Source organism: Nannospalax galili, unplaced genomic scaffold, assembly GCF_000622305.1.
Source record: "Nannospalax galili isolate Female #2095 unplaced genomic scaffold, S.galili_v1.0 scaffold488, whole genome shotgun sequence".
In the NCBI taxonomy this organism is placed as follows: Eukaryota; Metazoa; Chordata; class Mammalia; order Rodentia; family Spalacidae; genus Nannospalax; species Nannospalax galili.
In genome coordinates this window covers 3,838,350-3,851,103 of record NW_008360316.1, presented here as the reverse complement: position 1 = coordinate 3,851,103, position 12,754 = coordinate 3,838,350, and positions in this window count along the sequence as shown.

Genomic DNA, 12,754 nt, shown 5'->3' with positions numbered 1-12,754 from the left:
TATTTATTTTTATTTATGTGTGTGTGTGTGTGTGTGTGTGTGTGTGTGTGTCTATGTGAGTGTATGGCACAGATGTGCATGCCCACAGAGGCTGAAGAGCTGGAGTCACTGGTGGTTGTGAGCTGCTGACATGGGTGCTGAGAACCCAGTTCTGGTCCTCTGGAAGAGCAGGAGGTGCTCTTAACTGCCAAGCCAGACCATCTCTCCAGCACTAAATCAATTTTGTCTATACTTTTTAAAAACTGAAAACGTTATTGTGTAATGGTGAGTATATGCCGTTATGCAGTGGTCAAAACCCATTGCCTCTGCACCAGCGTGGACCCTGTACAAGCTGTAGTTGTTAGTCCTTCACACTGTGTGAGTATTGCTCATCAGTTAATGAATGTAATACAGTAACATAGGAAACCAACAGGACAAGAAACTGTGAGTGTGATGGGGAGCGTATCAGAGCTCTGTGATTTCTACTTAGTTTTCTGTAATCCTACACTGCTCTGAGAAATTTTGTAGTGACTAAAAGCAGGCACTAAAATAAAGTATCACTGGGTAGTGAAAATGTGGGTGATTCTATTTTATTCTTTCAATTTTATTAAAATTCCCCCCAGATTTTGAGAACCAACATGCATGTTTAAAGTGGAAAACACTATAAAATTGGGAATTTTAGAGATACAGCATGAGACTAACAGTGTTGGATATTCCATGTTTTATTTGTATTTTATATAAGCTTAACAAAATTTGCATGAGGCACTCACTCATAAATGAAATCTATTTTTAACATTGTTAGGATTTTTTATTTTTTTCCTTAGAATTAACATAAATGGGGAGCAGGGTTTATTTTCGTTTTAAAAAAATCTGTTTCAAAAGATCATTTCTGACTCCTTGGAAACTGCTATTAGTATTCACATTCAATGCTTTTTTTTTTTTTTCAGGCCTGGCTCTAAGATAAATGGATTTCTGTATTTGCCTGAAAGCCCACCCACTCCCTGACACCCAGTGTGACCCTGGGCAAGTCTTTACCTTGCCACAAGTTCAGCTTCCTCTTCCTTGTACCTGTGATAGTGGAACTTCTCCTTCTGCATTAATCAGAGAATTAAAACTGTAGCCTGTCACATTCTTGCCATCATCTTAACATGCACAGGTGCTTGAAAATGCTTAGTTCTTGTTTGTTTGTTGTAACAGGGTTTCACTATATATCACTGACTGACCTGGCACTCCCTATGTAGACCAGGCTGCCTCTACCCCCTCAGTGCTGGGATTAAAGGCATGCACCACCATGCCCAGCCCTGGGTTCAGATTATTAATTTGTTAGAGGAAGACCAGACCTTTCAAGAATCAAAATCATTGATTTGACAACAAAAGGCCAGGCACCATTTTACTGTATGTGTAAATCACCATGCAAGTCTAATTCTCACTCTTTTGTTAAATGACAGACCAGGACCAGAGATCTCAAGTTTTTCTTCTATTTATATCAATATATAGAGGACCAAAATATGACTTCTAAGTTAAAGATCAAAATTAAACAACAACAAAACACCCAAGTCTCCTATAGGCTGCTCTTCCTGCCCATGTGGCTGCCCACCGCTCACAACTTTTCAAAAGCTGACATCTGTACTCTGTTGTTTCCCTGGGAACTGCCCAGAGGTCTTTTCCACCTTTATCTTTTCTACTATGTGTTGATCCCCAAGTCTCCCTTGCACCCAAGAGTAACGATAATCATACTGGTTCTTTCCTTCTTCCCTTCCCCTCTCCTCTCCTCCCTCCCTCCCTCCCTCCTTATTTGGGAACCATGCTATGGGCCAAGGGGTTCATCATAAAATACCACTTGTCAGTGACTCGGCGGGGGCAGGGGTTGGTGGTACATGACCATCTAAGCTCTCAAGGCCTGAAGAATTCTGGTAGTTGCCCTGGCTGCTGGGCCCACTCCACACCAGAGTTTTGACCTTTCCTCTATTCCTTTCCTTCAAAAACATATTGTAGTTTTTCTGTAACTTCTGTTTAACTATATAAAAGTTGAAACCATCACAATTGGTGCAGAACTGCCCTTGGAATTTCTGTACTGAGGAAACAGGTCCAGGTGTGGAAGATATGAATAGATCTTGCTGAAGTTGTCCTGAAAGTTTCACTCCCAGGATTTATCCCTTTCCACAGGACAAGATCCTCCTTCATAATACCTCTGTGAGTGACCAATGTCCTGAAAGGATATAGGTTACTGTTTGCCCAGGCTTCCCCTTCCATTCCCCTAGCCAGTGAAGAAATGCAATGTATGAAACAGAAATGAACAAGCTTGAGATTTAACAGGAAACTGGGTTGATTCACCAAGGATTTGGGTTTTGGAATTTTCATAGTTCTTATTATGGTACAGGGTATAGGGTTCAGGAGACACAGCAATGCTAACAGGAAAGTGAGAGACTTTCTAACAGGAAAGTTAGAGATTTAGTGGAGGAGATTAATAGGTAAATGGAAAATTATAATCTGGTGATTTGCTTTAATAGATGCACAGAAGTTATTTATTAAGGGTTATTATTTCATTCTAGAGTTACTTCAAAGAGATCCTAATTCTGTTTCCACCCTTAACAAATTACTAATTTTCTAGGACTTCATGGTGAGCACAAGCATTGCAAGGACATCCCATGGCAGAACTCTGGTTCCTCATACCCACAGGTGGCGAGACATGGCATGGGCCACTGTCAGGTCTGGTGTTCAGCACACGTGAGCCTTATCAATGGTTTATATTGGGGGGTGTTTTCCTTCCTTCCTTCCTTCCTTCCTTCCTTCCTCCCTCCTTCCCTCCCTCCTTCCTTTTTTCCTTCCTTCCTTCCTCCCTCCTCCCTCCTCTCTCTCTCTCTCTCTCTCCCTTTCTTCCTTCCTTCCTAATTTTTTTTTTTTGCCTTTCACCCTGTATTTATTGAAGATGAGTCAGGACGACAAGTTACCTTCCTAATTTTTATTTATTCTTTGACAATTTCATGCGTGTATACACTATATCTTGATCATATCTACCCCATCACCACTCCACCGCCCCTCCACCAACCTCTCAACGTCCTTCTCCCAACTTTGTGTGCTCTTTTTTTGTGTATATATAACCAGAGACTTATCCATGGGTGTGGAGCCATCCACTGTAGCATAGGCCACACCCCAGATCAAAAATGACCCTTTCCCCCACACACTGATGCTTTCTGCTTAGTTATCCAAAGATAGAAGCTTCTGCTTTTCACCAAATCTAAGGTGTCCCTGCAACATACCTTCTCTGAAATTAGGATCTATCTTTGCTTTACTATTTAGTGTGTGCTTAACGTACTATAGTTTCACATTCGTTGTCCTGAAAAACCACAGATCAATCTTCAAGGTACCATTAGCACTCTCACTTTAAGGTGGGGGAATGGAGTTCAGAGAGGTTGAATGAATGGCCCCAGGTCATCCAGCTAGTAAGGGAGGCAGTCAGGGTTTGATCTCATGCTCCAGCTCCTAAACGCATGAGGTAAGGAATGCTGAGTCCCCCCAGTGTTCAGGAGAGGCCGTGCAGTGTTCAGACTGCTGAAAGGCCCCACCCATCCTCAATTGGGCAGGAGTTTGTCCAAAGGAACAAGAGAGGAAGGGAAACTACTTTCTCTACATTTTAGGTCTTTTTCTTTGAGAATCTTCTATGGCAACCTACTTCTTCCAAACAGAACACACCTCCTACTTTTCATCACCTCCCAATAATGGATTTATCAAGGGACTAATCCATCCATTAGGCAAGAGTCTTTGTGATCTAATCATCTCTAGAAATGCCATCATAGATGCAGCCAGAGGTGCCCTTTACTAATGAATCCCCTGGATGTAGCTCAATCCAATCAAGTTGACAAGATCAGTTAATCACAAGTCTGCAGGAGAAACAACTGTGAGAGCTCACACACAGGCCCTGCTCTGTCTGTGAAACCTAGGGCCTTACTAAAGACTTGTCTCAAGTTCAGGAACCCCTACCCTGACTTTCCTTGATATCAGTAAGAGGACAAGTTTGTCATATTTGCTGACATCAGAAGGCCCGAAATACACCTGCATTTTAGCTGCAATAAGATCTAGTAGTCCTAGAGAGCAGAATCTTTTAAAACTTTATTTACTCTGGGACCGCCCATAGAACAAGGTACATAATAGGAACTAGCTATTCAATAAAGTCATCAAAATGACAATAGTAATATACTACTAGCTACCAGAATGTCCTTTAAAGCATATTCTGTGAAGAATGTTATAAAAATATAAAATTTAAAAATAGGGCTAGTTCCTGAAATCAGGACTCCCAACAATTGAGGCACAGTGCCAGTTCTTTTTGACTGTTTTTAATGTTTTCATGTTAAACAATAATTCCTCTCAATTCCGGAATTCTGAGCAAACACCTAAAAGCACCACAGCCCATGACTATGGTTTGAGATGGACCATGTGACCTATCTTGAATTTCAACTCTGACCAAACGCTTCCATTTAAAGCCCAAACAAATTCTTTTTTAACCCACCAACTTAAAAGTGCATAGGAACAGATAGGAGAGAACAAGACTGCTTACTTGTGAGTAGCCTTGAATAACGAGGAACAAAATAAAGAGAACTATATTATGGGTAATCCTAAAACAGTGGGTGAGGGCACAGATGAGAATTACGCATTAAGCAATATTCACAACAGTCCTTTAGGCCTGGGTCACCAGGCATGAAAATAGAATGATGTGCAGTCATGTTTGGAAGTGTGACACAGAGATAAAGGTATACATCTGAACCACGTGTTGGGCCACCTTAGAAACCCTGGAGTTCTGTTCCCTTCTAGATTTACTACATTGAGATGTACCAACCTCTCCGTGAACATGTTTCAGAATGAAACATGTAATGTTTACAAGTAATAAAACTGGCTTATCATCACTGTGGTAACTAGAACTCTCTGAGACACAATATTCTTTAGGCTTTACCTAATCTTTTATATTAGCTGTGAACAAATACCTGATACTTGGGGGGTGGGGGGCACTGGGAGACTCAGTCAATGAGGTGCCTGCCCTGTAAGCATGAGGCCCTGAGTTTGGATCGGCCATGTAAAAAGCCAGGCGGCACATGCCTATAACCCCAGTCTGGGGGTTAGGGGAGCAGAGACAGGCAAATACCTGAAGCTCACTGGCCAGCCAGCTTAGCTGGACTAATGCGATGAGCTTTGGGTTAGGTGGGAGATCCTTTTACAAAACTAAGAAAAGGTGGAGATTGATGGAAGAAAGATACCTGATAGCAATAACAGCCCCCCCCCCGCCACACACATACACAATAGGGTAAAAGGATTTAGTTTCACTCATTGTTTGAGGGGCTACCATCCACCATGCCATGTGAGACTGCTAGTCACACTGGCGTCTACAGTCAGAAAGCAGAGATGAAAGCTGGTACTCATCTCCCTTTCTTCCCTTTCTCCTCTTAATGGGCTCCCAGCCCATGGGATGGTGCCATCCACATTGAGGATGGGTCTTCCCTCCTCAGTTAATCATTTCTATAAATGCCCTCACAAGCAAGGCAGCATGTCTCCTAGGTGATTCTAAATCCAATCACGATGACAGTGATTAATCCTAATAGCTACACTGTCCCATCCAATCTTTGGAACAGAAGCACAGTTTTGGTCAGAGCTGAATTATAATTCTACCTCTGCTACTGAATAGCTGTGGGATAGAGCTAAGTACTTTATCTCTCTCAGCTCCAAGGGTTTGCAGGATTCTTTTACTGAGATATAACTTAGATATTATAAAGCACATAAATCTTAAATGTGCTGCTGTGTGAATGTGTGTGTGTGTTAGACCCTAGGATGACCCCCAGTGGTGCCCATTACCTGGTAGGCAATCCCCTCTTTTTAAATACAAATGGAATCCATGGCCTTTTCCTAACCACAGGACATGGTGAAGGTTTAAGATATGCTATGATTACGTTATGTTATATAAAACCTCATGTTAACCCAGGTATGGTGGTGTAGCCTGTAATCCCAACACTTGGGAGATAGAGACAGGAAGATCAGAAGCTCAAGGTCATTTTCTGCTGCACAGTAAGTTTGAGGCCAGCCTGTGTTACATGAGATCCTGCCTCAAAAAACAAACAAACAAGCCAAGTTAACAGATTGTCAGTTTGATGAAATAGCTTAATTGAAGAAGGAACTATGGGCAGCGGCTGGGACCTGGGGGTAGTTTCCAGTCACTAGCTATTAGGAAGCTGTGGCTCTCCATTACACAGCTCCAAAAGGACACATTCCACCAACACTAAGAATGAGATTCCTTAGTTGGAGCTTCAGACCAGAACACAGCCCAACCCACTATTATTATTATTATTTTATTATTTTATTTCCTGGGGAGGGGTATGCATGCCACAGAACATGTGTATTTAGAGTCAGAGGACAATTAGAGGATATTGTTCTCTCCTTCCACCATGTGGATCCCAGGTTAGAACTCAGGTCATTAGGGTTGATAAACCCACTGAGCCATCTTGCTGGTCTCCCAGCCCATGAGTTTGCAGCCTGTGAGGCCTGAGGAAAACACTCTACTAAGCTGTGCTCAGGCTTTTGGCTTATGGAAACTGAAAGTAGTAAATGCGCACGGGTGCGTGTGTGCGTGTGTGTGTGTGTGTGTGTGTGTGTACTGTTTTAGTATAGGGCTGTTGTAATTTGTTCCAGAGCATAGAAAACTAATAGAATACCAATGTGACGAGCACTCAGGTCAAAATATAGAACACTTCTAGGTCGTCAGGAAAGTCCAGCAACCCCAACCCAACACCTCATGGGCAAACTTCAGTCTGACCTCTCACCAAAAATAACTTCTGTTTGTTTTTTGAGCAAAGTATTAGAGGAATTGTGCAGGATAAATTCTTTTATGTCTGACTTTGTTACTTATTACATGAGTGAACCCGTCCAGGTGGCTCTGTGTAGCACTGGCTCATTTTTATGCAGCGAAGCATGCTTCGTACCATGTTCTTCTCTATAGTTGATGACAGCTGGGTCTTTGCAGCCATGATGCTTATCATGAACATTCTTGAGGATAGTGTGGAAGATACTGGTAAGTTTTCATACAAAACTTCTATATTTTTCATCGCAAGTGAGTGTGGGTCTTTCCTTCTGCCAGCTAGCTACTTTTTCTGACTTCCAGGGGAGACATAGGAAGAGGTCATGACATACAGTGTGACAGATGCATGTCACAGAGAGGTGAGGGCATTGTGAGGGACAGAAGAGTGCCAGTTCTTCACCAGGTAAGTCTCTGAGACCTCTGACATTCTGCCAGGTCTGGCTTATGCCTGTGGAGTGTGATGCAAATGGTATATCCACAGTCATGAATAGTATTAGCCTCCTCTTGAAAGGATTTAGGGGAAGCTGTTTGCCCCTTCTATCATGTGGGTCAATCCATTGAGGAAATTTTCCAGACATAAAGCCTGATGGAGCCTTGACTTTGAGTTTTCCAGCTCTCGCACAATGAGAGACTAACTTTCTGTTATTTATAAATTGCCCAGTCTAAGGTATTTTGCTACAGCAGTGGACTACTAAGACCTCATGGCACAGGCTGAAGGGTTATGTCTTCCCTAGATTTATAAGTTGAAACTCACAAGGACCCCTTAAAGGGGGGTAGATTATGAGGTGGGACTCCTTTGTGTGTGGGGTTATTGCGTTTATCAAAGAGACCTCAGAAAGCTGCTTTACCTCTTCCACCACACAAGGAAACCGTAAAAAGGCAGCATCTAGAAAACAGGATAGGCCCTCACCAGATCTAAGTCTGCCAGCACCTTGATGTTGCTTCTCAGCCTCCATACTATATAGAACACTCAGACTAGGGTTGTTTTATGACAGGAGCCTGAGCTGCCTCATGAATGTGCCAGTCTTTGCCTATGTTCACTGCTCTTAGAGACCCTCATCACCTTTGAAACTGTGTTTCTTGAGGAGTAGATCATGTCTCAAAAGTAGGACACACTTTCCTCTTCCTCTGCACCCCTCATCCTGGACCATGTGCAGTACCAGTTCATTAATATCAGCTAAATCAAACATGCATAATGCTTAGGACTGCTAAAACTGACCTCACAGGAAACAGAGTAAAGTCTATTGGAAACCTAATATGTGCTGGATTCTGGTTTTTTGAGACAGTGTCTTATGTAACCCAGGCTGGCCTTGAACTTCCTATATAGCTAAGGATGACTTTGAACTACTTCCTCCATGTCCCAAATGCCAGATTTATAAGCACATGCCACCATGCCCGGCTTGTTTTTGTCTGTTTTTGTCTTGGTCTCACCACATAGCCAAGACTGGTCTGGAAATTGTTATGAAGGTAGCTCATTCAGGTTGGACTTGAACTTGTGATCTGGACCTATGGTTATATGCATATATTCATATGCCCAGCCATGCCAGGCTCTGCTACACTCAGTCCTCACACTAACCCTACAGAGTACAAATTGCTAAGATTCCCCTGGGGGAGTTTGTGTAGCACTGGCTGCCTGGAACTCACTGTGTAAACTAGGCTGACATCAGATTCACAGAGATCTGCCTTCCCCTACCTTGCAAGTGCTGGTATTAAAGGTGTGCACCACTGCTCCTGGCCTTTTGTACTCTATTGTTTTGAGGTGGGTTCTCGAAGCTCAGGCTGGTCTCAAGCTTACTATGTAGCTGAGACTGGCCTTGAACTCCGGATCCTCCTCCCACTGTCTCCTTGAGTGCTGGAATTAAAGGCATGCACCATCACACTAGGTGAGGCTGGTGACTTAACTGCAGCTCTGACATTTGAATCTTTGAACAGGTGAGCTTTAGGCTTTACTCTGACAGAACTCTGCCTCAGTAGTAGGCGTTACTTTCCAGGGGCTTAAGCAGAATTAAAAACATAGAACAAAAGGCTAATTGTGAAAAAATAGCCAAAGGAACAAACAATAGAGCTAATGCTATTAAGGGAGCTTGCCTTGCATGCACAAAGGCCCTGGGTTCAATTCTTATTACTGGGGTAAGAAAGAGAAAGCAAGCATAAATATACATGAAAGCAAACAATGAGTTATTAGAAGAGTAAAGGGAAGCCACAGGCAAAGACGGGAAATTGTTTATTACAACTGTGAAATAGCTTAGGATTGCGCATACATCTGTTCACATCTTGAAATGCCTGAGCGAACTTGCAGGCATACAAATGGCTATTTTCATTTTCTTCTACATAAATTGGTTGTGAGCCATTGCACAGTGCTGTTGCTAATACTGTTATCTGGGGTGAGATCACCACCCGCCATTCACCAGGTTGCATATTTTATTTCATTGTTCAAACCACCCTACAGGGAAGGTTTATTGTTAGTTTCACTTTCACAATGGGGAAACTGAGGTAGAGAGTGACTGAAGCAAATGGCTTCAGGTCTCCAGCTGCATGAAGTTGACAGAACTGGGACTGATACTAATTTCTGGGGCTTAGGTATAGCTCAGTGGTCAAGGGCATGTGTAAGTCCTTGGATTCCATCCTCAGCACTGCAAAGATACAAGCCAACAGAGAGCCACCTGGCTTTCAAAGCCTTGCACCCACCTGGACAGCTGCCTGTGAAGGAGCCCTGGCCACTCAGTGCAGGCCTCCCCAGGGCTGTTGTAGGGAGCACTCAGGACCTAGAAGTCATGACCTAGATTCTGCTTTTAAAGGTCATTTGGGGCAAGCCTTGTAACACATGATAGTTTCAGTATTCTCATCTTTGAAATGAGAATTAGGTCTCTTCCCAGTATTGCTGCAGGAATGGATTCAAACATGCAAAGGCTTAAACAGGCCTTTATAGCTCCTAAGTAGGGGTCTTGTAAAGGTTAATTTTATATGTCAACTTGGTTAGGCCGTGATGCCCAGTGATTTACTCAAACACCAGTCTAGATGTTGCTCAAAAGGTTTCTCACTTTTTTTTTTTAGATGTAATTAACATTTAAGTTCATGAATTTTGAGTAAAGTTGATGACCCTTGTTAATGTGGGTAGGCCTCATCCAGTCAGTGGAAGGCTTTAGACAAAGACCCAGGGTTGCTCACAGAAGAAGATTTGTGCCTCAAGACTACAAAATTATGGTCTGGAAAGATGATTTAGCAATTAAGAACACTTGATGCTTTTGCAGAAGACCCGAGTTCAATTCCCAGCACCCACATGGCGGCTCACAACCACATGTAATTCCAGCTCCAGAGGGTCTGACAGTCTCTCTGGCCTCCTTGAGTAACTGTACACACATGGTGCACATAACATACATGCAGACAAACACCCATATATATAAAAAATAATAAAATAAATCTTATCTAAAAAGATTGTAGAATTAACATTTATCCAAGTCTCCAGTCTATGTGTCTGCCTTACAAATTTTGGAATCATCAGCCCTCACACAATCACAATCAATCTTTCTTTTTCTGTGTATTTGTCTTTCTTCTTCCTTGTGTGTGTGTGTGTGTGTGTGTGTGTGTGTGTGTGTATGTGTATGTGTGTATGTATACCTATCACTATGTATTTATTATATTAGTTCTCCATTATCTATGGAAAACATGTTATGTTCTAAGACCTCAGTGGAGGTTGAAACCACAGATAGCACTGAACTGTGTGCTATTTCTTCCTGTGGGCCCTACAGTGTTGCCACAGCCCCAGAAGAGTCCATCTGTCCTTCCATGCTTCATTCCCTGGCGTCTCCTTCCCATCCCTCCTCTTGTGCTTTGTGGCCATTATTAGTGAAATAAAGATTTCTTTCCTGAATACAGCAGGAGTTTTCCCACAAAGGCACTTGTGGTTACTTGTGGTCTCCCCCAGAAAGCCAGTCTCTCTTCTCCACTCAGTAGTCCACAGCTCTTCCACCTCCAAGGCTCAGTCTACAGGTTACATCTGGTCAAGGAAGTAAATGCCCCCTTATCTTTCTTCCTGCCATTCTTTTAGGAGCATGTTTATTTGCAATAAAGGCTTTTTGAGCTCGTGACACCCAGTGTCACACTTAGTATTCAGCAGGCACTCAGTAAACAGTTGTTGAATCCAATTGAACTGAAAAGGATGGGTTAAGATGGAGAGATTTTTTAAATGTTTTAATTTTATATGTAAGAATGTTTTGCTTGCATATAAACCATGTGTGTGCAATACCTCCAGAGGCCAGAAGTAGGTGTCAGATCCCCTGGGACTGGAGTTATGGATGCTTGTTTGCTGCCATGTGGGTGCTGAGAACTGAACCTGGGGCCTCTGCATGAACAGCTAGTGCTCTTAACTGCAGAGGAATATCTCCAGCCCTGGATGAAGAGATTTTTTAAGTAACTGGTACCTGAACTGAGATTCAAGTAAATCCAAGTTTTCCTCTCCAGACTTAGGACTGCCTAGTGCTGCACAGCTAACAAGTGTATCAAGAGTCTGGGGTGCCACAGGGTGATCCCCAATTCTCAAGATGATGGCATAAAACTAGTAAACACCAGAGATAGCATGAGCCATCTTCCTAGGACACACACTCTGAAAGCATCAGGAAGTTGAAGCAGTGATCAAGAAGCCAAGACACAGAGAGCTAGGAATCTAGTGCTCAGTGCACTATCTCCATTTTCTACAGTCCAGGATCCTCTGCCCTAGAGAGCAGGTCTTCCCATTTCAGTTAACCTAGTCAAGCTACTTCCTCATAGGCATGCCAGAAGCCCATCCTTCAAGTGATTTTAGAGCTCATCAAGTTGACAACTGAGATTAACCATCAAAACACAAAATTTTCAGTGACTTAAGAGGAGGGTCTGGGGGCAGAAAACAGGAAAGATCTGAGGGTATTTCTCCAACCTCTGACCACACGCACAGTAACACATGAATGGCACCTCAGACTTCTACAGGGGAACATGAAAAGAAAGTGAAGCTGCTGCTGACCGCCAGTACATCTTGATAGTCTCTTCTGTTGCATTGTTTTACTTTATTCTGTTGGAAACTGACTGAATTCTGGACCCACTAACCCAAGGATCCCACAGCTGGAAGAACACTACAGTGATCAGCAACATGAAGGGACATATGACATGGTAAGAGATGGTACAGACAAGCTTTCTCTCTGCTTCCTCCTCAGGTACCACCATCTCAGCTACTGTCTTATGCCTGCTTTCCAAACAAATAGATGCCAGTTCCCTTTCTCTGGTAAACCCTAACTGTAACTGAGAACTCCTAGAAAGCATGTTTATAAAATGACACTGACATTACATGTTATCATATAATTGCAAAACCAAAGCGAGGTTTATTCCTCTTCTGGTTTTTTTTTTTTTTGTCTTTTTGAGACAGGGTCTCCCTGTAGCCCCAGCTGTCCTAGAACTCACTATGTAGACCAGGCTGGCCTTGAACTCACAGAGATCTGCCTGCCTCTGCCTCCCAAGTGCTGGGATTAAAGGCGTGCACCACCACACCCAGCTTGGTTTGGCATTTTCAACAAAATGGTAAGAATCCAGGCTTGCCCTTTTTATAACTACCTCTCACAAGAACTTACTGGGGTCCCGTAGAATGATGTAAGCCCACTCACACCTGTAATCCCAGCACTTGTGAGGCTAAGGCAGGAGGATCAGCAAAGATTCAAGGGCAGCCTGAGTAACATAGTGAGTTCCAGGTCAGCCTTGGCTACCAAGTGAGACTCTGTCTCCAAAAGGGGAGGACCTTAATCCCCTAAGAGAACAGTGCCCTCAATGACCCATGATAGCTGATGCCTCCTCCTCCTCCTCCTCCTCCACCTCCTCCTCCTCCTCTTCCTCCTCCTCCTCCACCACCACCTGCACCACCTCCTCCACCTTCTCTTCCTCCACCTCTTCTAACTCGTCCTCCACCTCATTTCC